The 26,723-nt window shown below is 40.3% G+C and overlaps 1 long non-coding RNA gene across 6 annotated transcripts in view; it reads left to right on the forward strand.

Annotated features, from left to right (window-relative positions):
• LOC147343714 (uncharacterized) overlaps nucleotides 1–26,723 on the forward strand; it is a 231,492-nt gene that overhangs the window by 54,761 nt on the left and 150,008 nt on the right. For 4 of the 6 annotated variants that reach the window (XR_015156457.1, XR_015156455.1, XR_015156460.1 and 1 more), the window contains exon 2: nucleotides 26,322–26,455. This is a non-coding gene — a long non-coding RNA (uncharacterized LOC147343714). Of the gene's footprint in view, nucleotides 1–23,524; nucleotides 24,083–24,177; nucleotides 24,271–26,321; nucleotides 26,456–26,723 lie in introns of those variants that run through there. The other 2 variants (XR_015156456.1, XR_015156459.1) reach the window with 2 other exon arrangements.

Here is a 26,723-nt window from a genome sequence, read left to right on the forward strand (position 1 = left end):
AGCGCTGTCATAAACTGCTGCTGAAACTAGCTAAACACTAACACTCCAAAAAGAGCATTGAAAATAACTTGGCAGGTTGTGTAAGTAAAGTTGACTGCATCATGTTTTGCCTCTCCTAGTGGGATGGCGTGAACTCAGGCTCCCAGGAAATGAGGGGGAAATGCCTCAGTTTGAGATCAGGTTTCAAATGGAGCTCCAGATAAAGCTGGTTTCTCCTAACTACAACAGACACAGCTGGATATGACTATGTGAAATTTATGCTGTCTTTATATTAAGCAACAGTGTAACCATGAACATAATCATGCCTTATGTCTGTTTAACATCCTTCAGAGGTTTTCTTTGCCCTTTAAGTCTAAATTCTTGACACGAGCTTACAAAGCTGTGCAGGATCTAATCTCAACACTGCCACTCTCCACACTGCTCCAGAATTTGGTCTCCCTGAACGTGGTTCAGGTGGTTGCGTGTGTAATACTCACTCATCCTTTTATCTCTGCCATTTTGCAGGTGCTATTTGCTCTGTTGGGGTATTCTTCTCCACCCCAACCCCCATCTTTCCTGGCAGGCATCTCCATGGCCCTTACCCTACTGGCTTTCCGATTTAGAGTGAATTTATTGTTTTGTCTGCAGCTGAAAATTCCCAGATGTTTCTGTGAGTCTCATTTGAATTTCCAGAAAGTACAACCTCCCTCTTCCCAAATGAAAATAGAAAACTGAACTTTATAAGCAAAGTAATAGAAGTATTTTATCGTGATTGGTAAGTGTGCTCAATCAATACTAATTTTTGGTCAGGATGAAGGTGCTGTGATGTGCTTGGTCGCTCAGTCATGTCCAACTCTTTGTGACCCCATGGACTGCAGCCCATCAGTCTCCTCTGTCCATGAGGATTCTCCAGGCAAGAATACCGGAATGGGTTGCCATGCCCTCCTCCGGGGGATCATCCCAACATAGGGATCAAACCCAAGTCTTCCTGCATTGCAAGAAGATTCTTTATCATCTGAGTCACCAGGGAAGTCCAAGAATACTGGAGTGGGTAGCCTATCCCTTCTCCAGGAGATCTTCCCATCCCAGGAGTCAAACTGGGGTCTCCTGCATTGCAGGCGGATTCTTTACCAGCTGAGCTACCAGGGAAGCCCTAGGATGCAGTGTTCCTCTGTTACCACTGACCTTCATTTGCAGTCTGGGTTTTCCACAGCACTGTGGTGCTATGCTAGTGCACCCCTGAAGGAAGCCCCCACAGACTACCATTAATAGTAAAAGAATGGAATCAATATGAAATGAAAATAAGAGCGCATCACCAGGAGGGTTGAATCTAGAATAGACTTCAAACTTTTTCAAACATTCCATATGATATTCTCGATCATTCTTTAATACTTTCATAAAAGTGCCTAGAGGTGATCACTTTCTTCATATGATACTGGAGATACAAGGGCTTCCCAGGTGGCTCAGTGGTAAAGGATCCGCCTAGCAACGCAAGAGATACCGGAAACAGTTTCCATCCCTGGGTCAGGAAGATCCCCTGGAGAAGGAAATGGCAACCTGGTCCATATTCTTCCTGGGAAATCCATGGACAGAGGAGCCTGGTGGGCTTCAGTCCATGCGATCTCAAAGAGTCAGACACAACTGGGCACACATGCATAGAGGTACAAGATCCCATAGTTGCTTTAATTTATGCCTTTAAGTTATGCTATTATCTTCTCCAAGTTAATTGTTTCCGTGTCATTTTAAAAACAAGCTTTTCCAAGGTGGAATTTAATTTTCATCCTGAGGATAATGCTTTGACCTTCCGTTTAAAAGAGAAAATGCAAAAATCATCCCAATGCTTAGTGATTGGTAGACTGTGTTGCAGAGTCGCCCTGTGATATCAGGAAGTCCATTTTGGCTCAGTTTGAATTCTGGTTTCCAACAGGGCTGTGCCCTTGCTCTACAAGTCCTCTGAATTTTTAGCTGATAACTATTAGGGAGTAAAATACAATAATCTGTCAAACTGTCAATGAACGCTTTCCTTAGATGTAATAGGAGCTTTATGACCAAATGGCAACACTGCTGGAATTTTATTTTATTTGAACAGCAAGTCGGCATTTATGCATAAGACATTCTGCTGTATATATAAATTATGGTGTCTGAATAGGCACAGAGGCATTCTAGAGGTTTGCAGTTTTAGGAAGTAAATCCTTTATGTGTTAGAAAGGAGCATCTTAATAAGGTTCTGAAAGATGTCGATATTTGAAAGTGAAAAAGAAGCAGTATCAGAGGAGTGCGAATTACATTATATGGAAGATAATTTTAACTGGAAAACAATTGTTGTATCCTAACAACTGAGAATGCTCATCAATAATTCTTCCCTCCTTCCAAGCACATTCCAGGCCCTTAAGTTAGACATAGGTACAGGATTTGACTTGGCCAATAGAAAGGGAGCAGAAGTGATGACGGTCCTTCCTTGGCAGGAGCCTATTAGAACCAAGATAAGTTCAGTTCAGTCACTCAGCTGTGTCCAATTCTTTGTGACCCCATGGACTGCAGCACGCCAGGCTTCCCTGTCCATCACCAACTCCCAGAGCTTGCTCAAAGTCATGTCCGTTGAGTTGGTGATGCCATCCAACCATCTCATCCTCTGTTGTCCCCTTCTCCTGCCTTCAATCTTTCCCAGTTCTTCGCATTAGGTGGCCAAAGTATTGGAGCTTCAGCTTTAGCATCAGTCCTTCCAGTGAATATTCAGGACTGATTTCAGGAACCAAGATAGGATTTCCAAGTCCTTTCTCCATGTTACACTGACTGGCAATGTTCCAGATGGTGGACACACCCCCAGCCTGTGTCCCTCATTGAGGATGATGAGGTTATGTCAAATTAAACATCTGTCATGTTGAGTCATGTGACTTGGGGGCTCTATGTTACAATAGCTGACCAGTAGGGAAGGCTGTTGTTACCTTACTTAGATGGAAAAAAATTTAGAATGTCAGAACACATTTGATTCTTGGAATTGTCACCATTTTATTGTGAGGCCATGGTTAGAGTGTTTGAGGGAACAAGTGTTATAGAGCTATGATATTTATATGTGATACATTTAGCTGATTAAGTTCAATAAAAATAGAGCTAAAATTATTTCTTGCAACTTAATCCACTATATAATTATTTTAGTTTAATTTAGTAATTTCTTAAAATAATTATACTTTTATTATTTGCTTATAAACTAGAAGTATTATATCCCTCCATGTGTTTGACTCATAAATTTTGAAACTCTTGGGCTATTTGGTTGCATATTTTCAAAGTACTGGAGTATGTTAGCCCTTGGAGTTAGCATACAGAATGACTGTGGTGGAAATCTTTAAAAACTAGTTATAAACCATCAGATTCTCTCTAATCTTAAAATATGTTGCTTAAGGATTTTTTACACTCTGATTTATATTATCAATTTTAAAATTACACCTGAAAAATTAACTAGATGGTCAGTTTTCTTTTGGAGGGTAAAGACTTTTCTTAGCTGTGTGCATGCTCAGTCACTTCAGTAGTGTCTGACTCTGCGACCACATGGACTGTATGTAGCCTTCCAGGCTCCTGTGTCCATGGCAAGAATACTGGAGCGGGTTGCCACTTCCTCCTCCAGGGGATTTTTTTGACCCAGGGATCAAACCCACATCTCCTGCATCTCTGGCATTGGCAGGTGGATTCTTTTACCACTGAGCCACCTGGGAATCCCCTTCCTTAGTTGGATACTTAAAAAAGATTCTGCCCCATAGAGTATACTCTGAAATGTGTTGAATATTTGAATGCTTAGAACTACATAAACTGGCAAGTGATAATAGTCAGGCTATGTGAATGGTGACCCACAAAACTGTATTAAATGACAGTGTCAAGGAACTAGTGATCTTTCTTTCTGGAATGGAAGCATAGCATAAATTGACATTTGGGGAGATAGCTATTAACAGTTTTGGGGAGCTCTCTTGGAGTAAGCTGTCATTCTGATCACAGAGAGCACATTTCTGTTTAACACTAGGATTTCTTAAGCTCAGAGAAACATCAGGATAGGTAAGAGAATTGGAAGGGTGTCACAGTGGAACCTGGTAGGATGCCTTTTTATCTCCTTCTGGCAGTTGCTTAACTCAAAAAATAAAAATAAAAAAGAGTACTCAGTCTGAAGCATGGACCTCTAGGTCCAAAGGGATTAACATTAGACAGATGGTGAACTGGAGGGAACTGGCCAGCAGTTAGCAGGTTTGCCCTGTGATATAAACCAGAGTGAATTCTATGCTAATGTATTCACTCATGCACAGCAGTGGTTATTTGAGGCCGGAGTTCAGCACAGTCTTGGGTGCTTTGAAAGAGAACATCTTGTCTTCAGTACTGCAGACTTTATTCAGGGAGTTATGATGTTTATATCCTCTTTCTCAGATTCTACAGCTTCATGGGCTCCATGCTTGGATTTCTTCTTTCAAGAATCTAGAATGGTGCCCTGTGGACAGTAGGAGCAGCTGATTTGGGGGCCAGTCTATGCTCTAAGTACTGTTCTAGATATTTTACTTAACATTATCTAATTTAATCCTTCAAATAACTTCATAATGTACATATTTATTCTTCCATTTAATGAGTTTGTGAAATTTGTGTTATTTGCCAGGAATTGTTAGACACTGGTATAATCATCCCCATTTTACAGATGAGAAAACTGAGACCTGGAGAAGTTTATTTAACTTTGGTATGGTTACTATGGTAAACACCCCCACCACCACTACTCTCACTCCCAAGATGTCCATGTCCTTATTCCTAGAACTTGTGAATATGTTACCATACATGGCAAAAGGCACTTTGCAGGTGTGGTTAAGGTTGAAGACTTTAAAATGAGAGATGAGCTTGGACTGTCCAGGTGGTCTCAATCAGATTAGGTCTTCATGTGCAAAGAACTCTTCTGGCTGTGGTTATAAAGAGATGTGATGACAGAAGGGTCAGAGATGTGACATTGCTGGCTTTGAAAATGGAGAAAGAGGGTCAGAAGCCCATGGATGTGGTGGGACCTTGAGGCTGGAAATACCAAGAAGCCATTCTCCTCTGTGGCTCCAGCAACAAATTCAGCCCTGCAGACATCTTGATTTTGGCCCTGTGAGACCTGTGTTAGATCTCTGACTTACAGAACTATAACAGATTTGTGTTGTTTTAGGCTACTATGTTTGTGACAGTTTGTTATGGGCAGTGTTAGAACACGATTCCACAGATACTGTTAGAATTTTATACCAGGTTTGCCCGGAAAATTCCATGGACAGATAAGTCTGGTGGACTGCAGTCCATGGGGTTACAAAGAATCAGACATGACTTAGCAGCTCAGCATGCATGCTGTCTGACTCAAAAATGCTTTCTTTTCGTTAAGTAATGTTGATGAAAATATAGCCAAGAAAGTGCTTTCATCTACTTTTTGCCCAAACAACCTCCATTTCCCTTTTTGCCTCGTTCCAACTGCTGACAATTGTTTTGAACATTTACTTTTAACCTGTTGGATGTGGTAGATTTGTTAATTTAAAAAATCGTACCTTGCACAATTATCTCCAATAAAAAAAAGAAAAGTTATGCGGCTCAGTGAAAAATGAAAATGTGAGGCTTTTTGCTGAAGCACAAGTATTAAAACATAAAAGTATTAAAAGGTATGTATTTGGTTTATGCTAAACTCGATGGATGTGAGTCTGAGTGAACTCCGGGAGTTGGTGATGGACAGGGAGGCCTGGCGTGCTGCAATTCATGGGGTCGCAAAGAGTCGGACATGACTGAGCGACTCAACTGAACTGAACTGAAACTCCATAAAATATGTGGGAGGGCACTTTTTTGTTGTTTAGTTGCTAAGTCACATCTTTTTGACCCCATGGACTGTAGCCCGCCAGGATCTCTGTCCATGGGATTTTCCAGGCAAGAATACCGAAGTGGGTTGCCATTTCCTTCCCAGCCCAGGGATCGAACTTGTGTCTCTTGCATGGAAGGTGGATTCTGTACCACTGAGCCACCTGGGAAGCCTATTACTAATGTCAAAACTGAATGCCTTGTGATTGAAGAGATTGTTCCTGAGATTTTATTCTGATAAACTCACCAACAAATATTTTACAGAAAAACAAATCTCCCAGGGCTCTGGAGGGATGTGAATGCCACACAAAGAGGTGAATTGCAGACTCTGTCCTGCAATTTCAATCTTTGCTGGCATATCAGTAACAGTATTTATGGCAGCAAGCTAAATATTCATAGTGCACTTTACTGATACTAATTTATGATGGATAAAAGTGAAAAAAAATCACTGCATAACTGTGCTTTTACGAAAGTAAAGGAAGTAATCAGTTTCCCAGACTCTCAGTCACTTGCTCTACCTTGGCTGTTCTGCAGTACTATGGCCTTCTCTCCAGCTTGTGTAGCTGCGCTGCTTGGGGACCACTGATGACTTATCTTCCTTGGCCACTGTTTTGCTACCAGGCTTACCAGCTGTATTTGGTGTCTGGCTATTTCTGCCACTTTCGGACTCAGAAGAAACTCCACACGGCAGGGTGGGTGTCTGCACCCCAGTGTGCTGCTCAGGGGGCCAGATGAGAAACCTGGAAGTTCAAGAGGAGTTAATTTCCTATGGGACAAACATCACTGTAACCAGGAGACAGAAGGCAGCCAAGTATATGACCTTCCTCTCCTTCTTCTCTTCCATGTACTGTGCCAAGGGATGGTTTCTTCTGGCAGCCCTTGTGAAGTGGGAGCCAATGAGATAATACATCATTTTTCATTACTGTATATCTTTTCTTTAATCCCCTTTTGCTCACTCTTGATTTACTAATGTTTACTAAAGAACTCATGTTAAACAGAAACAATGAAGACAAATCTATGCAAAGGTTGCACAAAATAATAATAATTATCAGAATAAGTCATTATAAAAATTAGAATTTATGGGGTTAAAAAATAAAATAGAATGAAAATCTAGACGATAATTGAGATTGGTGCTTGGAGTAAAAATTCCAAGATTCTGGTCTTAATATTGTTTAACTTTGAACTTCGTGAATATAATCAGGAGTATTAAAATTTCTAGAGTAACTAATAAAAATATGGTGGAATAACATCTAATAAGGATAAAAAAATAAAGGGAAACAAGCAATATTAAAATCCTCAGTCTATCCCAAAAAGACAAGAATGAGGACGAAGAAAGTATGCCAAACAGAAAGTACAAAATAAGATGGTTATTTGTGATTACAGTCAATATAAGTGGAAACTTTATACTAAAAAAAACACAACTCTTAGCTTTGATGAAAACATTGAAAACTGGGATGTATGCTATTTATGAAAAACATAGTAAAATACTCAGGTTGAAGATCAAAGATAGAAAAAAGACAAATTCACACAAATACCCCCGCAAAGAAAAAGTTGGCATAACTATATTAATCTTTGACAAAGTAAATCTTTAAGGCATAAAGCATTTCCAAATTCAAAGGGGATCACAGTTAACAAAAGTTTTAAATCATCAGAAAGATGCAGTTGTAAGCCTGAATGCTCCTAATAACATAGGTTTGAAATTTGCATAAACAGAAATTGAAAAGTCCACAATCATAGTGAAATTTTAACACTTCTTTTTTTCTAAGTGTTGAGCAGACAATTTGAACAACATAGTTGTTACAAACTTTGATGTTTCAATGGTTTAAAATAATATAGAGCTTCCTAGGTGGCACAGTGGTAAAGAGTCCACCTGCTAACAGGAGACTTGCGTTTGATCCTTGGGTCGGAAAGATACTGTGGAGGAGGAAATGGCAGCCCACTCCAGTATTCTTGCCTGGAGAATCCCATGGACAGAGAAGCCTGGTGGGCTACAGTCCACGGGATTGCAAAGTCGGACGCGGCTGAGAAACCGACAGTCGCGTCTGACTCTTCGGGACCCTGTGGACTGTAGCCCACCAGGCTTCTCTGTCCATGGGATTCTCCAGGCAAGAATACTGGAGTGGGTTGCCATCACCTTCTCCGGGGGATCGTCCCAACCCAGGGACTGAACCTAGGTCTCCTGCACTGCAGGCAGATTCTTTACCATCTGAGCCACCACAGAGCTCTCAGATGCGACTGAGCACACATGAACTCTCATGAGATATTTATTCCTATAGTTAGAACTCAGGAAAAAACAAAAAATGTGAGACCTTAGCTTTCTTTTCATAAAATAAGTTTTTTTTTTTCACTCTTGCACACCATCCTTCTCCCGTTCTTCTTCATCAGCTGTCTTCCTCTTTCTCATCCACCTCTTAGCATGACAGGCTGGCAAGTAAAATGCAGTTTTCAAAGTCTCAAGTGAATTTGCTTCCTTTCTGAGAGAAAGTGCTGCTTCACACACGATTTGGGTCAATTTCCTAATTTTTACCCTTATCTCAACTGAATAGGTCATGCTTGTCTGTTCAATGGAGAAGAAAAGAGGAAATTGATCAGTTCCCATTGTTTAAAAATCACTGAGCTTATAGTTACACATCTCAAGCTATCTGATTTTTAACAATAGAAAGAGAGACTCAGGTTGAGAGAATTCTTTGGCTTAGTCTATTGATTCATGCCTGTGGCCTTTCATAATCCAGTTTTATGATTATTCCAGGAAACTAGTTTCTTGTGCTACCATTTGTCATTTTCTGTTTGTGAACAATCAGTTCACTGTTCCCCCAACACTTGAAGTTTTGACACAAAATCTGACACCATGGCTGCCACTTAAATTTTTATTGTCAAGAACAAAAAAGAGTTCTGACTTTGCTATGAGGAGAAATAATCTCTCTATAATTGCTTACTCAGACAGTTCAAGTTCACTGGAGGGCCTCATCTTTTTTTGCTCTCAGGGCCTGGAATAGAGGAAATCTCCTGCCTCCTTCATTAGTTCTAGAGAAGAAAGGTGCATGTTGTCACCTACCTGCTCAAGAGGAACTCTGTGAATGTTCGTTAGTTTCCAGGGGAAAGTGCATAGAGGTCACGGAGACGTGTAGGAAAGGAGAAAAGCATCATAATGTGTGATTTATAGTCAAAAATGGACATAAGTTGGTTTTTATTTTTGTTTTCTATTAAGCGATTTCTGCCATTCACAAATTCTATATTCTGGCTCTTCTTCCAGTTCATCATTCATTTAGTTTTCAACACGTCTGTTGATCACTAATTACATGCCAAGTCTCCTCTGGGTGTTTGTGATACCTGAGTGAACAAAAATAACAAAAATCCATGTCTTCATGGAGCTTGCATTCTTATGGGGGAAGACTGGCAATAAATGATAAATATAATGAATAAGTTAATTTAATGGAATGTTGGACATCAGTGTGTGTTAGAGAGAAAATAATTAGAGCAGGATGAGCGGCATTGGATTGTTGACAAGGGGATGGCTGTAATCTTCAAGAGGGTTTTTAAAAATAGGTTTCCATAGGAATAGGATGTTTGACTTAGAGAATGAATTTGCGGTTACAGTGGGTGGAGGTGGGGAGGGATGGTTAGAAAGTTGGGGATTGACATGTACACACTACTGTATTTAAAATAGATAATCAACAAGGACCTACTACATAGCATAGGGAACTCTGCTCAGTATTCTGTAATACCCTAACAGGACTGGAAAAGGTCAGTTTTCATTCAATCCCAAAGAAAGGCAATGCCAAAGAATGCTCAAACTACTGTACAATTGCACTCATCTCACACGCTAGTAAAGTAATGCTTAAGATTCTCCAAGCCAGGCTTCAGCAATACATGAACTGTGAACTTCCAGATGTTCAAGCTGGTTTTAGAAAAGGCAGAGGAACCAGAGATCAAATTGCCAACATCCGATGTATCATCTAAAAAGCAAGAGAGTTCCAGAAAAACATCTATTTCTGCTTTATTGACTATGCCAAAGCCTTTGACTGTGTGGATCACAATAAACTGTGGAAAATTCTGAAAGAGATGGGCATACCAGACCACCTGACCTGCCTCTTGAGAGACCTGTATGCAGGTCAGGAAGTAACAGTTAGAACTGGACATGGAACAACAGACTGGTTCCAAATAGGAAAAGGAGTATGTCAAGGCTGTATATTGTCACCCTGCTTATTTAGCTTCTATGCAGAGTACATCATGAGAAACGCTGGGCTGGAGGAAGCACAAGCTGGAATCAAGATTGCTGGGAGAAATATCAATAACCTCAGATATGCAGATGACACCACCCTTATGGCAGAAAGTGAAGAAGAACTAAAGAGCCTCTTGATGAAAGTGAAAGAAGAGAGTGAAAACGTTGGCTTAAAGCTCAACATTCAGAAAACGAAGATTGTGGCATCTGGTCCCATCACTTCATGGCAGATAGATGGGGAAACAGTGAAAACAGTGGTTGACTTTATTTTTCTGGGCTCCAAAATCACTGCAGATGATGATGGCAGCCATGAAATTAAAAGATGCTTGCTCCTTGGAAGGAAAGTTATGACCAACCTAGACAGCATGTTAAAAAGCAGAGACATTACTTTGCCAACAAAGGTCCATCTAGTCAAGGCTATGGTTTTTCCAGTGGTCATGTATGGATGTGAGAGTTAGACTATAAAGGAAGCTGAGTGCTGAAGAATTGATGCTTTTGAACTGTGGTGTTAGAGAAGACTCTTGAGAGTCCCTTGAACTGCAAGGAAATCCAACCAGTTCATCCTAAAGGAGATCAGTCCTGGGTGTTCATTGGAAGGACTGATGCTGAGGCTGAAACTCCAATACTTTGGCCACCTCACGCGAAGAGCTGACTCATTGGAAAAGACTCTGATGCTGGGAGGGATTGAGGGCAGGAGGAGAAGGGGACGACAGAGAATGAGATGGTTGGATGGCATCATAGACTCGATAGACATGGGTTTGGGTGGATTCCAGGAGTTGGTGATGGACAGGGAGGCCTGGCGTGCTGCAATTCATGGGGTCACAAAGAGTCGGACACGACTGAGTGACTGAGCTGAACTGAACTGAACTGACCCCTAAATGGGAAAAGAATTTGAAAAAGAATAGATACAGGTATACATATAACTGAATCACTTTGTTATACACCTGAAATTAACACAACATTGTTAATAAATTATACTCTAATATAAAAGAAAAAAAAAAAGAAAGGAGATGTCTGAGCAGAAATTAAAGGAAGCAAGGAATATGCTGGGCTATAACTGGAAAGAGTATTTCCAGGAAACGATCAGCCCCAAGGCCCTAGGGGAGGAGTGTGCTTGCTGAATCAAGGGACAACAGAGGCCAGAATGGCTGGAGTAGAGTGAACACAGGGGACAGTAATAGGAGATGAATTTTGAAGTGATTGGCAGGGAGTGGACAGAGGGTAAAGGTTGGGGGGAGGCAGGTTAGCAGAGATTTCCTGGCCGTGATATCTACTTTCATTCTAAGTTAAATGGATGCCAGACACAAAAGAAAAAATGCATTTTAAGGAAAAATGGCCTGAAGAAATAAGAGAGTGCTAATCATGGTAGAAAAGGAAATAAGCATAGAAGACACCTCTCTCTTTTCTGCATCATCAGATTTCTCATCTCTGTGGGATCATTCCCTTTGTCTGTTTTTATTTCTCTCTCTTATAACAATCAAATAAAACAGACTAAAACAAAACAAAACCCCAAAACCTTCCCTTGCCAACTGCAACCATATTTCTTTGCAAAAAAATCTTCCAGAGCTGTCTGTTCTTGCTGTTTCACTGTCTCTAATTGCTTGCTCCCATTTCTCATCAACTTACATATTTTGGGTTTTCATCACCCATCACACCAATAGAACTGCCTGTAATTATGGAGATTACCAGGACGCCTTGCTGCTAAACCCAAAGGCCAGTTCTCAGTCCTCTAGGTACTCGACTTCTCACCAGTTTTGTTTTTTAATTTTTATTGGGGCTTAGTTGCTTTAAAATTTTGTGTTAGTTTCTGCTGTACAGCAAAGTAAATCAGCTGTACATACCCATATATCCCTTCTTTTCTGGAATTCCTTCCTGGTCACCACAGTGCATTGAATAGGGTTCCCTGTGCTATAGAGTAGGTTCTCATTAGTTACCTATTTTATACATAGTAGTATATATATCAATATATATATATACACATACACTAATATATAGATATATACAGTATATATATATATCAATCTCTGAATTTATCCCACCTTCCCATATCCTGCCTTGGTGTCCATACATTTGTATTCTGTGTCTGCATCTCTATTTCTGCTTTGCAAATAGATGCATCTGTACTGTTTTTCTAGATTCCAGATACAACATAGTTGAGTTCTCCTTTCACTTTGGTACCCTTCCTCCACTTGGCTACCAGGTCCCACATTCACCTGTGTTCTGTCCTACCACCTTGGCGCCTCCTTCTCCATCTCTTTTGCTAGTTGCCCTTTGTCACCCTGATGTCTCATCCCTGGAGTGCCCCAGGAACTCCATTGCCTCTTTCCCTTGGCCCAGATTCCCAACTTTAAATGCAATCAACATGTCAAGTGGATCTCTCCAGCCCACACTTCTCTCATCAGCTTCATGTAAATTTCTAACAGCACAAATTTAAAATATCTCAAACCAAAGTCTTGACCTTTCCACATTCCCCAAACCTGCTCTGCATGCTGTCCATCATTTCTGTCAAAGTCAACATACTGGCATTGGTCAGACCCAAAACGTCGAAGTCATGCTTGACTTTGATATTTTTTTTTTGAATCCTGCATCCAGTCTGTCAGGAGACTTGGAGCAAGGAACTGTTGTGTCACCAAGGAGAGATGCTTCTGACAGAGGCTGGGGCTAACAGTGGAAGGTAAGAAGGTGGACAATGGCAGCAGGTAGATTTAGCCTTCACCTTCATTGCTGGTGTTTGCTGTGACATCATCAGTTACCAGAAGGTGGAGACAGAATTGACACCCTATAGAAGACTCCAGAGAGTGAAGACAAATGCCTAGAATATTCTCATAAGGTCCCTGCTTTGTAGCCTTTTCTGTGACCTTCAACAAGTCATTTAACCTTCATGCTGGACAATCCATCAAGTTCACTCTTAGATCTGAGTTTTTCCTTCTTTCATGTCTCTGGTTTCCCATATTAATGCTTCTCAACCCTTTGTGCACCTTAGGACACCACTGTCCTCTGATCATGGCAGGATTTTAGGTGCAGGATGTCTGGTGTATGAGTCATTTGATAAAATGTAAAAAAGGCTCACAGCTATTTTAAGAGCATTTTTGCATGGATATAGGGAATTCCTTGCCTTTTCTGTTCCCCTCCTCTTGAGGAAAATGAAAAACATCTTCAAGTTGAAATCTTAATTACAGAAGGGTGACTATTCGGTGACTGTTTAGGAGACCCCTTTGGAAAGAGGTATTTCAAAAAAGTCCTAGTTTCCATCCTGCTTTCAGTTTAAACATCTCAAAGCAGAGCATTAGCCATTTCCTACATGTTGGGAGTACATCTTGCATTGTGAAACTTGAAGTTTGGAAGGGCTGATTAAAGACTAAAGACATTAAGAATATAAAGAATAAGAATAACTCGTGCTAAGAACTATCATTGACATTACTTTTGTGAAAATAAATTTCACGAAGCAACATCTATCCCCCAGTGATTATTTTACTGTTCAGATATGCTGGGAACTGTGAGGACCTTTTAATAACCTTCAATGCTTACTGATTCGATATTTATAATTTGATACCAGCCAAGTGCATCACCAGAGAACCCAGCAGCTGAGCCATAAAACCTTTGATTTACATCTTGGGGCCATCTAAAGTGAAATTGCTTTCCCTTTGTGGGCTGGAGAGAGAAAGAGACCTCATGATTGGTAGGAAAGAGATTTGAGCTTTGTAGTTTCCAAGGAAGATCAATTTTCATTTATTAATAATATCTCATTATGTGGTCCTTAAGTGGAGGATAAATAATTCCTCCTGTATCATGGGTATTCCATGGCACTTATGAGTGCTTTTGTTAAGTGTTTTCTCATTTAGTTAGAGCAGAGTAAAGTAACTGCTAAAGAATCTTCATTTTTAGACCTGGTGATAAATTATTGCTCCCCTGTAGCTTTTCTGGGCATATGCTTAGGGAAAGTGGGGGGTGGGTAAGGTGGGTAGGGATGAATGCAATTATATTCTCTTTCCTTGGCTGGGAAGCACCAGTGTGCAAGCTTTCTTGTCAGCCTGATTCTTAAAAAACAAAAAAGCTTTATGGCAAGGCAGTTGATTAAGAGGGAAAGTATTGAGGATGATATGACCTTACTACAATGACAGAGAAAGATGAAATTGGTTTGAAGTTTTAAGAAAAAGAGCAAAAGTAAATAGATTCATTAGACAGTCTAAGGTTGCTATGGAAGGTGGCTTTTTCTTTTCCTAATAATTGAAAAAAATTCTTGAAGTTCTTGGAAATGGCTCAGTACCATTATTGATAGTATGGTTACCAAGTTCTAGGGAATCTCTAAGACAGAAGGGGAAAGCTAAATGATCCCTTGTGATTTCTACCAGCCCAGGGATCTAGTTTAGAAACTCAGCTGTGTAGATAGTGTACCTAACTTAATAGAAATCTGGAAAAAATGGGCAGTTTGAGAAAAACCTGAATTTAATTTTCAGGTATGTAGTTTATGAGGAATGACATTTCCTTTCTGTTGTCCTAATGACCCTAAGAATTTATTTATTCCAAGCCAAGGGTGGCAGCTTGGAGTGGATATTGGTGTCCATCTCTATTGAGAAGGATCCTGAGGTCACATCAATTTCAGCAGGAAAAAGGCCTTGATTGATTAGTTACATCAGGAGGGAAGGGTACAGGCCAGTTGTGGTGGGTCTACTATCCAGATTCTAGATCATAGGTTGGCAAACTTTTTCTATCAGGACTTCCTGGGTGCTCCCAATGCAGGGGGCCCAGGTTCAATCCCTGATCAGGGGACTAGATCCCACGTGCCAGAACTAAGAGCTTGCATGCTGCAACTAAATTATCTTGCATGTTACAACTAAGACCCAGTGCAGCCAAATGAGTAAACATTTTTTAAACAGGCCAGTTGCTAAATATTTTAGACTTTGCAGGGCATACAGTCACTCAATGCTGCCATTGTAGAAATAGACACTATGTTGCAGAAATAGACACTATGAAAATGAAAACAAATGAGAGTAGCTGCATACCAATAAAACTTTATTTACAAAAACAGACAGCAGACCAAATTTAGCCCATGGTCAATAGTTTGCTGATCCCTGTTATGTAAACTATTAGCTAAGACTGGCCTGAGTCAGAGTTAATAGCTCTCAGCTAATGCTTTCATATATTCTCCAGACATTCATCTTTGTGTAGACGCATTACACCCGATAGAATCTATCTTGCTTTCACCAAGATTGTTTGACACCAGATTATCCCAAGGGTAAATGCTACAAAAGGAAGGAAATTGTGACAAAGTTGATGCTTCGTCGAGGGGAATATTTAGGCAGCATGACTTGAAATGCATGTGTACGACCCTAGCTACATTGGAAGCACATTTCTGGGGGAATTGTCAGAGCATAAAATTAAGTCTAGTTGAGAAGAAATCCAAGTCCCAAGGTAGGACTAAACCGAGACAGCAGAATGAAGAAAATTAACTGTGGGATAACTTATGAGCTTCGGAAGCACAGTATTTTTTATAAGAATCAGTGCCTCCTGAGAATATTTCATGTGGTTTATTCAATCTTTATTGCTTGAGTAGATTAGAAACTCATTGTGGACAATCTGAATGAAATGACTCCAATTATAACAATATCTCCTCTTATTATGCTTCCCAAGTCCTGCCAAGTCACACCTGCACAGGCCTGACTCTGAACACAGTGCCATCATTGTGAGCCTACTTTTTAGAGAGGAAAGTTTAATCCATTTCTAGTCAAAAGGAAATTGTCATTTGCTGCCAAGACAGTCATACATTTTGGCCTTAGGTTTAAGCTAGTTGATAAGTTTCTATGTTACAGGGTTTGAGCAATGTCAGCTCACCCACTGAAAATCTTCCTTCTCTAAAATGCTGGAGATTTCCAAAATTATAATCAGTCTTTAAGGCACTGCTTCTAAAACATATAAAACATAGGCACAGAGTAAGAAGGAAAGTAAGAAAGGGTGCTTTTGGAAAAAGTTTTCTGGTTTAGTAAAGAAAGAATGGGAATAATAACATAGCTATGAATTAGGCTTGTCAGTTACAAGAAAGATGCCAAAATTCTTTTTGAAATGGGGAAGACTTCCAATTTCATGATGAATCCGATATTCAAGGTCTTCAGTTTTACTATTCTCATGGTCTCATCTTTCCAATTTCAATAATTCACAGTTGTGAAATAGAAATCACTTCTGATTCGAAGTGAAGGATATGTTTGGAACTAATACAGAGAACCACAAACAGTACAGGTGGTAGAGAGAACTGGATACCATGGAAATTAGGCAGAGTTCATTTTTTTATATTGTGACTCAGATGTGCACTAAGGGTAATATCTTTCATTTGTCTACAGTTGTGGATGGTGGGAAAAAGCTACCAAAACCCTTATTTCCTCTACTTGAAGAAAAAAAAAACTTGTTTTTAAAGGTCTTCAGGCAGTTTAATAGTCAAATTTCTTATCGGGGCTGTTGGTGTTTCTTTACTCCAAAAAAGTCTCCCTGTGTCTTTTTTCCATTGCAGCTTGACATCAGATACATAGAGGATCCTCACAATTGTAAGGAGAGAGGTTTTAGGTCCCAGTGCTCAGCTTCTCTGCCAAATACTGCTGCCACCCACTTTCCCCTGGGTCTCTGGCTTTGCTGTCTGTCTGTATTTCATGCCCAATAGAAGTGACTATTGTTAGTTGAGGTCTCTACTACTTGTATGAGTCAGTTCAGTTCAGTCACTCAGTTGTGTCCAACTCTTTGCGACCCCATGGACTGCAGCACTCCAGGCTTCCATGTCCATCACCAACTCCCAGAGCTTGCTCAAACTCATATCGATCAAGTTGGTGATGCCATCCAACCATCTCATCCTCTGTCGTGCCCTTTTCTTCCCGCCTTCAATCTTTCCCAGCATCAGGGTCTTTTCCAATGAGTCAGTTCTTCGAATCAGGTGGCCAAAGTGTTGGAGTTTCAGCTTCAGTATCAGTCCTTCCAATGAACACCCAGGACTGATCTCCTTTAGGATGGACTGGTTGGATCTCCTTGCAGTCCAAGGGACTCTCAAGAGTCTTCTCCAACACCACAGTTCAAAAGCATCAATTCTTCGGCACTCAGCTTCCTTTATGGTCCAACTCTCACATCCGTACATGACTACTGGAAAAACCATAGCTTTGACTAGATGGGCCTTTTTGGCAAAGTAATGTCTCTCCTTTTTAATAGGCTGTCTAGTTGGTCATAACTTTTCTTCCAAGGAGCAAGCGTCTTTTAATTTCATGGCTGCAGTCACCATCTGCAGTGATTTTGGAGCCCAAAAAATTAAAGTCTGTCACTGTTTCCCTTGTTTCCCCATCTATTTGCCATGAAGTGATGGGACCAGATGCAATGATCTTCGTTTTCTGAATGTTGAGCTTTAAGCCAAAGCTTTTTCACTCTCCTCTTTCACTTTCATCAAGAGGCTCTTTAGTTCGTCTTTGCTTTCTGCCATAAGGGTGGTGTCATCTGCATATCTGAGGTTATTGAGATTTCTCCCGGCAATCTTGATTCCAGCTTGTGCCTCATCCAGCCCAGCATTTCACATGATGTACTCTGCATATAAGTTAAATAAACAGGGTGACAATATACAAACTTGACGTACTCCTTTTCCTATTTGGAACCAGTCTGTTGTTCCATGTCCAGTTCTAACTCTTGCTTCTTGACCTGCATACAGATTTCTCAGGAGGCAGGTAAGGTGGTCTGGTATTCCCATCTCTTTCAGAATTTTCCACAGTTTGTGGTTATCCATACAGTCAAAGGCTTTGGCATAGTCAATAAAGCAGAAATAGGTGTTTTTCTGGAACTCTCTTGCTTTTTCGATGATCCAACAGATGTCAGCAATTTGATCTCTGGTTCCTCTGCCTTTTGTAAATCCAGATTGAACATCTTGAAGCTTTTGGTTCACATACTGTTGAAGCCTTGCTTAGAGAATTTTGAGCATTGCTTTGCTAGCATGTGAGATGAGTGCAATTGTGCAGTAGTTTGAGCATTCTTTGGCATTGCCTTTCTTTGGGATTGGAATGAAAACTGACCTTTTCCAGTCCTATGGCCACTGCTGAGTTTTCCAAATTTGCTGGCATATTGAGTGCAGCACTTTCACGGCATCATATTTTAGGATTTGAATACCTAAGCCTGAATTCCATCACCTCCACTAGCTTTGTTCGTAGTGATGCTTGCTAAGGCCCACTTGACTTCACACTACAGGATGTCTGGCTCTAGGTCAGTGATCACACCATCGTGATTATCTTGGTTGTGAAGATCTTTTTTGTACAGTTCTTCTGTGTATTCTTGCCACCTCTTCTTAATATCTTCTGCTTCTGTTAGGTCCATACCATTTCTGTCTTTTATCATGCCCATCTTTGCATGAAATTTTCCTTTGGTATCTCTAATTTTCTTGAAGAGGTCTCTAGTCTTTCCCATTCTATTGTTTTCCTCTATTTCTTTGCATTGATCACTGAGGAAGTCTTTCTTATTTCTCCTTGCTATTCTTTGGAACTCTGCATTCAGATGGATAGGATATATCTTTCCTTTTCTCTTTTGCCTTTAGCTTCTCTTCTTTTCTCAGCTATTTGTAAGGCCTCCTCAGACAGCCATTTTGCTTTTTTGCATTTCTTTTTCTTGGGGGTGGTCTTGATCCCTGCCTCCTGTACAATGTCACAAACCTCCATCCATAGTTCTTCAGGCACACTGTCTATCAGATCTAATCCCTTGAATCTTTTGTGCCTTCCACTGGATAATCATAAGGGATTTGATTTAGGTCATGCCTGAATGGTCTAGTGGTTTTCCCTATTTTCTTCAATTTAAATCTGAATTTGCCAATAAGGAGTTCATGATATGAGCCACAGTCAGCTCCTGGTCTTATTTTTGCTGACTGTATAGAGCTTCTTCATCTTTGGCTGCAAAGAATATAATCAATCTGATTTCAGTGTTGACCATCTGGTGATGTTCATGTGTAGAGTCTTCTCTTGTGTTGTTGGAAGAGGATGTTTGCTATGACCAATGCATTCTCTTGACAAAACTCTGTTAGCTTCATTTTGTACTCCAAGGCCAAATTTGCCTGTTACTCCAGGTATCTCTTGACTTCCTACTTTTGCATTCCAGTCCCCTATGATGAAAAGGACATCTTTTTTGGGTGTTAGTTCTAGAAGGTCTTGTAGGTCTGCATAGAACCGTTCAGCTTCAGCTTCTTCAGCATTCCTGGTTGGGGCCTAGACTTGGATTACTTCTCTGCTCCACCCAATGGTGTTATGAGCCCACCTTGGTTCTGATTAGGATAGAGCTTCTGAATCTTCTCCTCAACCCTTGCCTGGGGCTACTGATGATTTTTAGTTGCTAAGTTGTGTCCGACTCCTTCTGATCCCATGGACTGCAGCACAGGGGCACTGGCTGGCAGCAGCATCCTGGGAGGCACAGCATGTTGGCATAAGTTTCCTTGGAAGAGGTCACCATTAGCCCTGCTAAAGAGCCTATAGCCCTACCATAGAGAATGCAGACTCCAGAACTGGGCAGGTGCAGCTAGACTACAGGGAGGGAGCACAGCTTCACTGTCAGCAGAAAATTGGATTAAAGATTTTCTGAGCAGGGCCCTACCCACCAGAGCAAGACCCAGTTTTCCCCACAGCCAGTCCCTCCCATCAAGAAGTTTGTACAAGTTTCTTAGTCTCACCCATCAGAAGACAGACAGAAGAAATAAGAACTTCAGTCCCATGGGGCTTCTGACACGTGATCAGAAGCTATAAGGACTTAGAGCGCAAAGTAGGTAGACCTGTAGAGTTGTCTCCCACGTTCAGATTCGGTTTTCGGGACCCCTGGGACCGGATGAGCCTTCAGTTGAGGAGAACTTGGAGTAGCGTGGAAGGTGCAGGCAGGCAAATAGGATTGGAGACATAGCTGCCCAAGTGCTATTTTATTAAATTGCCTTAGAGGCTTCCTACAGCCACCAGAAACTTTGTTTCACCAGAACATTTATTAAAATGGTCTTTAAAAAATACGTATATATTTATTTGGCTGTGCTAGGTCTTAGTTGCGGCACCTAGAATCTTTAGTTGCAACATGCAAACTCTTAGTATTATAGCATGTGGGATCCACTTCCCTGACCAGGGATCAAACCCAGGCCCCCTGCATTGGGAGCATGGAGTCCTAGCCACTGGACCACTAGGGCAGTCCCTCACCAGAATATTTGATTGAGGTGTGAATACAAGAGCTGGAAGGGATCCATTCATTTACATGTGTGTGTTAGTTGCTCAGTCATGTCTGAGTCTTTGTGATCCTATGGACTGTAGCCCAACAGGCTTCTCTGTCCATGGGATTCTCCAGGCAAGAATACTGGAGTGGGTTGCCATTCCCTTCTCCAGGGGATCTTCCTGACCCAGGGATCAAACCCTGGTCTCCTGCATTGCAGGCAGATTCTTTACCACCTGAGCCTTTCTAATTAATAAGTATTTATTGATTATCTATTATTTGCCTGAGTTGGGTGCTGAGGATTTATCGGCGGCAAAAAGAAGTTAAGGAAGAATTGTTCTCTTGAAAGAGGGGTGACACAAAGGCAGATGCTCGTGGAGCTGTGATAGGGGTGTGTGTGTGTGTGTGTGTGTGTGGAAGCACATTGGAGGGGACCCCAGTTAATCCAGTGGATGAACAGAATGGTTGAATTATTTCCCATCACCTAAAACATTGTCTTCCACCTTCTCCAGTGAGAGCATTATTCTCTCGCTGATGCTAGGGACTTGGTTAGGCAGAGTCTGGCAAACCTCTAGATGGGCCCAGTGGCCCAACCTTCTGTCTATCTTCATCCAGTGGGGCTACACAAAGTTTCATCTCCTCTCAAGGCTTCCAGGTGACCTGAGCAAAGACATGCAATTTCCACGCATGACTGGCACATGAACTCAGATTGTTTCTACGTTTGCAAGGTTGCCTTTTTGCTTGTCCTGTAAAAGATGGTGGGGTTTCAGGGAAACAGAGAGCAACACGCATGACATGTCCTGGCCTCCAACTAACCTCTCCCCATGTTGCTGACAACTTGGAGGACCATATGACTGGTCTTACACACACACGCCCACCCCCGTTTGTAAGTTTCCCTGATACCGTCACGCCTGCCCTGTGCTTTCCTCTATCATGCCACGCTTCCATCTGCATCTGCCATAACATTCAACACATAGGCAAATGTTCGGGATAAACCTCTGAACAGGTGTGTAAGCAAGCCAGCACAAATCCAGAATTAGATAAGCCCTGCACAGTGTTAGACACAGATGGGAAAGTCGAGCATCATGGCACTCCTGCCATCTCGTCAACTCTGTCAGGAAATTAAATAACCCACAAGTATGTGCGAAGTGTTCTGGCCAGCTTAGGTGAGAAGAAAAAGTAAAAGATGTAACACATATCCTCTTGGAGTGCAAAAGCCATTTAGTGGAACAACCATGTCGTGCTGGGAATAGAAGACCCAAGATTAAGTTTCAGTTCTGCCACTCTTGAGTCACTTAATCTTTTTTACATCCTTAAAAATGGGCTAAAACTAAGAATAGTTTAGAGTTGTTGTGCCAACTGCATAAAAAACAAACTAACACAGGAGCAGATCACAGAGCCTGGAACAGAACTAGTGCCTCATAAATGTTTACCAGATTCAGAACGCGAACCCATAGGCACTAGTAGTAAAGAACCACACAACACGCAGCACGAAAGACAGCATATTACCAAGTGCTAAACTGTGTGGAACGTAATGAAGGAAGTCATGGAGGCTTATTCACAAGTGGGCTTGATGAAAAATTAGCTGTCACACAGGGGTAATGAATTTCACATGGATTCAGTCAGGCTGCTGCCATTGGTATGCGGAATCCATAATTTTAGTTTTACATCGGATAAATAGTACGTACATTTTTCCTGATTTTAAAAGCAAAGTGGACGCATTGTAGAACATATGAGTAATACAGAAATGCTTAAAGTCAAATCAACTATGAAACTCATTTCTAGAGATAACCATTATTAATATTTAAAAAAGTATACATATTTTGTGTGCCTCCTGCTTTTTATATCCTGCTTGTTTTTAACTTACACATTGTACAGCGAGAAATTTCTCATTTCTTTTTAAATTCTTGAAAAACTGTGTTTTTACTAGATGTGAAATACAGTATTTTGGGTAAGAAAGTGTTGGTTGGTCAGTTGTGTCCAACTCTTTGTGACCCCATGAACTATAGCTGCCCAGGCTCCTCTGTCCATGGGATTCTCTGGGCAAGAATACTAGAATGGGTTGCCATGCTCTTCTCTAGGGCACCTTCCCGACCCAGGGATCAAAGCCAGGTCTCCTACATTGCCGGCAGATTCTTTACCATCTAAGCCACCAGGGAAGCCTTCTGCTATATTATATTAATTAATCTCTTTTTCTGTTAGAAATGTTTCTTTTCTTGTCTCTCTCTTATTTGCAGCTAACATCTCCGTGATTCAATCTTTTCCAGTATTTGAATAGGGTCCTAGAGGTGGAATTGAATTATCAGGCAAAGTGTATGAATATTTTAAAGGGTTCTTAATATGATTTTCCAAATTGCTTTCTGGAAGAATTGTACCAGTACATGTCTATTAGACAAAGTTTATGAGCTAGCCACACCCACTCATGGAAGTATAATTATTATTTTTAAATTGGTTATTTGATAAATGAAACGTAGTGTTTAAAAATGTATGTTTCCTTGGTTTAGAATGCGATTGAATATTTTTTTCTTAATTTTCTTTAGCCCTTTAAATATTAAGGTGGTACTGCTTTATTTTTGTTTGTGGCATATATCTATATAATAAACCATTTAATTTTTTCAAAGGAGACATTGCTGTATATTTTTTAATTGGTCAATATATCATAAAATGTTATCTTTTGAGACTAAAGACAAGATTATACTACCTTCATTTTCTCAAGTGAAACGTAGAATTTATTTTTATAACATAGGATTTGGTCTACTTTATTTTATCATTATTTTCATTATATTTTGGATACAATATATAAAGGTTATATTAATACATATAATATATTTATATAAATATAATGTATGCATTTACACTGTATATACAAATATATACATTATTGACAATGTTCATTTCTAAACAAGCTTTATAACCATTAATTATTTAAACTTATTTTAAAACAGTAACATTGGTAGTTTATTTTATGCCTTTTCATTTTCTTTACTCATGAATAATAACTTAGCTAGGGAAAAATTCCTTAGACTAAAACGTTTTCTTGCTAGAATCATGTTAACATTGCTCTGTTGAAATCTTGTATTTATTTCATAAAAGTCTGAGGCCAATTTGATTTTTATTTCTTTTCAGATAATCTTTCCTCTAAAAAAAAAATCTTGATACTTGACATATTTTTCCCATTAACCAATAATTATGAAATATCTGCATGTGAGTCTCTTTTTCTCATTAAGTTTTCTTAATATGTGATGATCCCTTTGCATCTGCTGCTGCTGCTGCTAAGTCACTTCAGTTGTGTCTGACTCTGTGCGACCCCATAGATGGCAGCCCACCAGGCTCCTCCTTCTCTGGGATTCTCCAGGCAAGAACACTGGAGTGGGTTGCCATTTCCTTCTCCAATGCATGAAAGTGAAAAGTGAAAGGGAAGTTGCTCAGTTGTGTCCAACTCTTAGTGACCCCATGGACTACAGCCTACCATGCTCCTCCATCCATGGCAAGAATATTGGAGTGGGGTGCCATTGCCTTCTCCGCCCTTTGCATCTAAGTACTATGTATTTTTTTCTCAGATGTCTTTGTATTTTTTTTCTCAGATGTTATTTATTATTGGCTTATGGATTCTAGAGGTCCTTCTGATATATCTAATTATCATGTTTAATAGCAAGTTTCTTGGAGCTTCTACTCTGGGATTGCACACTCTTAGTTCTAGCTTCCCCCTGTGGATGGGAAGCTCCATATCAAAGCTTTAAAGCATGTGTTTCTTGACAGTACAGGGGCAGAAACCTGGCCAGGGCAGGCCATGGAGGCAGGATTCAGTGGACGACTCAAACCCAGAGTCCTTCATGAGTGGCTGTTTAGCCATTCTCCACTCAGGAGGTAATGAGCAGACAGTGGTGGCGGGGACATTCTGGGCTCTGTTGGGAATGGGCAGGCCATGATCACAGGGGAAATTGGAGCTAATTTCCTTGATAGGAGCTGATGAAGGAGCAGAGGAAGATGGGAAGTATCTGGCTCCAGGGAATCAATGGAGACCAGGAATGAGATCCAAGAAAAAGTTTTGCATAGTGAGTTGATAATAAAAGGAAGTGATCACGATAAAGAAACAGACCTGCTAGATGCTGAATTGAAGGTGTTCCTGACCAATAGGACCTTAAGTAATGATGGGGATGTTCTAGAGCTGAGCCATTCGGTATGGCAGCCACTAGCCACAGGGACTATTGGATACTAAGGAATTTACCTTTAAATTTTATTTAATTTTGTTAACTTTAAATATAACATGTAAAAGTGGCTACAATATTGCTCAATTCAGCTCCAGAGTGGCTTCCTCTGACGAGGAAGAGAGCTATGGAGGTTGCCAGAGTCAGATGTAACACATCAGCTTCCTGGACAGTGAAAAGTCCTCCCGCAGTGGCAATAGATTGATTGTCAGGCTTGTTATTTGATATTCAGAAGTTTTATTATTTTCTGTGTCTTAGTAGATATTTTGGTGGAAATTTGGAAATTATTGCATGGAGGAATATTGAATACTATTTTAGAGTATAAATCTACCTGTTTCCCCTCCTTCCCTCCCTTTCAGTCCTTCCTTCCTTCCCTCCTTCTTCCTTGCTATCATTTTGCAAACAATGGTAAGAATCCTTTGGCCAGTTTTATAATCACCTTTTGTTCTACTCTGTGCCCTTTGGGAATAAACTTTTTATTAGATATAGGAAAATAAGTAAGTTTTTTTTTTTTTTTTAACGGCAGGTGGGGAGAATGGCACATAAGAAATTCTTTCAAATTCTCAGTTCAGAGCTTTTCTTCTTGGCCCTAATAATTTTTACTGTGTTATCTTGGATAACCGTTACAGTATTATCTTCCTTAAAGATAACTTGAAGGAAAATGTGAATTTCTGTTTTCCATGACAGGAATGAGTTTTTAGGGAAGTCACTTTATTACAAATGAATCCACTAATTGATTAGTTAAGTAATCAATAAACATGGTAAGCTTCTGTTTTATGCTGGTTTCTGTGCTAGTTACTCTGGAAGAGAAAAAGGGGATAAAGTGATAAATGCACAATCTGAAGATATTTAAATTTTTTTTCAGTTAAACTAAAGGTCCAAGAAACATAAAAATTAAATAACACTTGGTGATGTATGAAGTTTATTGACTTTATGAAAAAAGATTGTGGTTATATGAAATATGGACAGCCCTAGAAAATCGAGGACATATGGTTTTTATGTGGTTTGAAACAGTTCTTGCCTTAGAGAAGTTGATGTTCTAGCCGAGGAAATAAGATACACACACAAATCTAACCTGCCCGAGGAGCAGTGCTCAGCTCTAGCAGATTGATTTTTTTTAATTAAAAATGGATAGTTTCATGTAGTTTTGAGATCTGCTTTATACAAACAAACAAAAAACTTCTTTAGTATTCTTTCACCTTTTCTTCTTTATAATTTTTTCTCTCAGCTTCAATGTTTCTTTTACAAAACTGAAATCTGTATTCATCAGAATGAGTAATACATTGAACTCTTACATTCCACACACAGGTATTGTATTAATATCTACCACATGCCAGGCAGTGGGCTAGATGCTGATTAGGGGACGAGATGCCCTTCACCTGGACAGTATTGCAAAAACTGAGGATGGATTTATACTTGACACAGCTGTGTTTGCTACAGAGCGAGAAGAAAGTAGAGGGAATTGTCACAACAAGGCTAATGATTACTCTGAAGTGCAGTTGGAAAGCCTGGGTGTCATTTTTTAAGTCCTCAAAAGACCTTTATTTGATTTTTTCTGCTTGTGCCTTGGTTAGCCTTAGCATCAGATGGAAGCAATTTTATGTTTCAAGAAAGAAGTGAATGAAAGGGAAGGAAACCCTTAAAGGTCAAAGACTCCAATCCTCTGTTCACAACCACTGTGCCATGTCAATTATAGAACAGTCGAAAAGTTTTGCTGTGACTATAGCTTTCTCTGTGCTGATGGTCACTGGTGCCTCTAAAGCTCTTGGAAATAGTTTGGATACCATAAGATTTTTTCTTTTTTCCTGAAAAAGGGAAACAGTCTTGCTAAACAACATTTTTTTTTTTTTGGACAATATTGATTTATCAACGGATCCATGTATGTGTCTTGTCTTCAGCATCTCCCAGGGAGAGTCCAGGTTATATTTAAGAAGACAGCAGAGGAAGAGGGAGAAGACTGCAAATCAAGAGGCTTCTGAAAGAAAGGAGCTGCAAGGAAGACTGAGCACAGCCTCAGCAGCTTTTAGTTGTGGTGAGTTGGGACTCCCAGTGTTTCTTCATTCTTCTAGATATAACATGGGGAAGAATTGCCAACAACTGGCCTCTTTCTATAGAAAGATGAGGACTAGTGCCATTCAAAGTAGATGAAGGTTATCAGTTTAGGGTTAACAAATGGCCGGGCTGGTGGTTGCTGGGGTGGCAAGTAGTAGGTGATGACCTCTCACACATCAAAGACTGAAAAACAGATGCCAAAGCAGGAGTTCATTGCAAGGGATCTGGAACGCAAGTTGAGACTTCAG

Source organism: Bos grunniens, chromosome 27, assembly GCF_055505025.1.
Source record: "Bos grunniens cultivar Pamir isolate PY7600 chromosome 27, Bosgru_T2T1.0, whole genome shotgun sequence".
NCBI classification, from domain to species: Eukaryota; Metazoa; Chordata; class Mammalia; order Artiodactyla; family Bovidae; genus Bos; species Bos grunniens.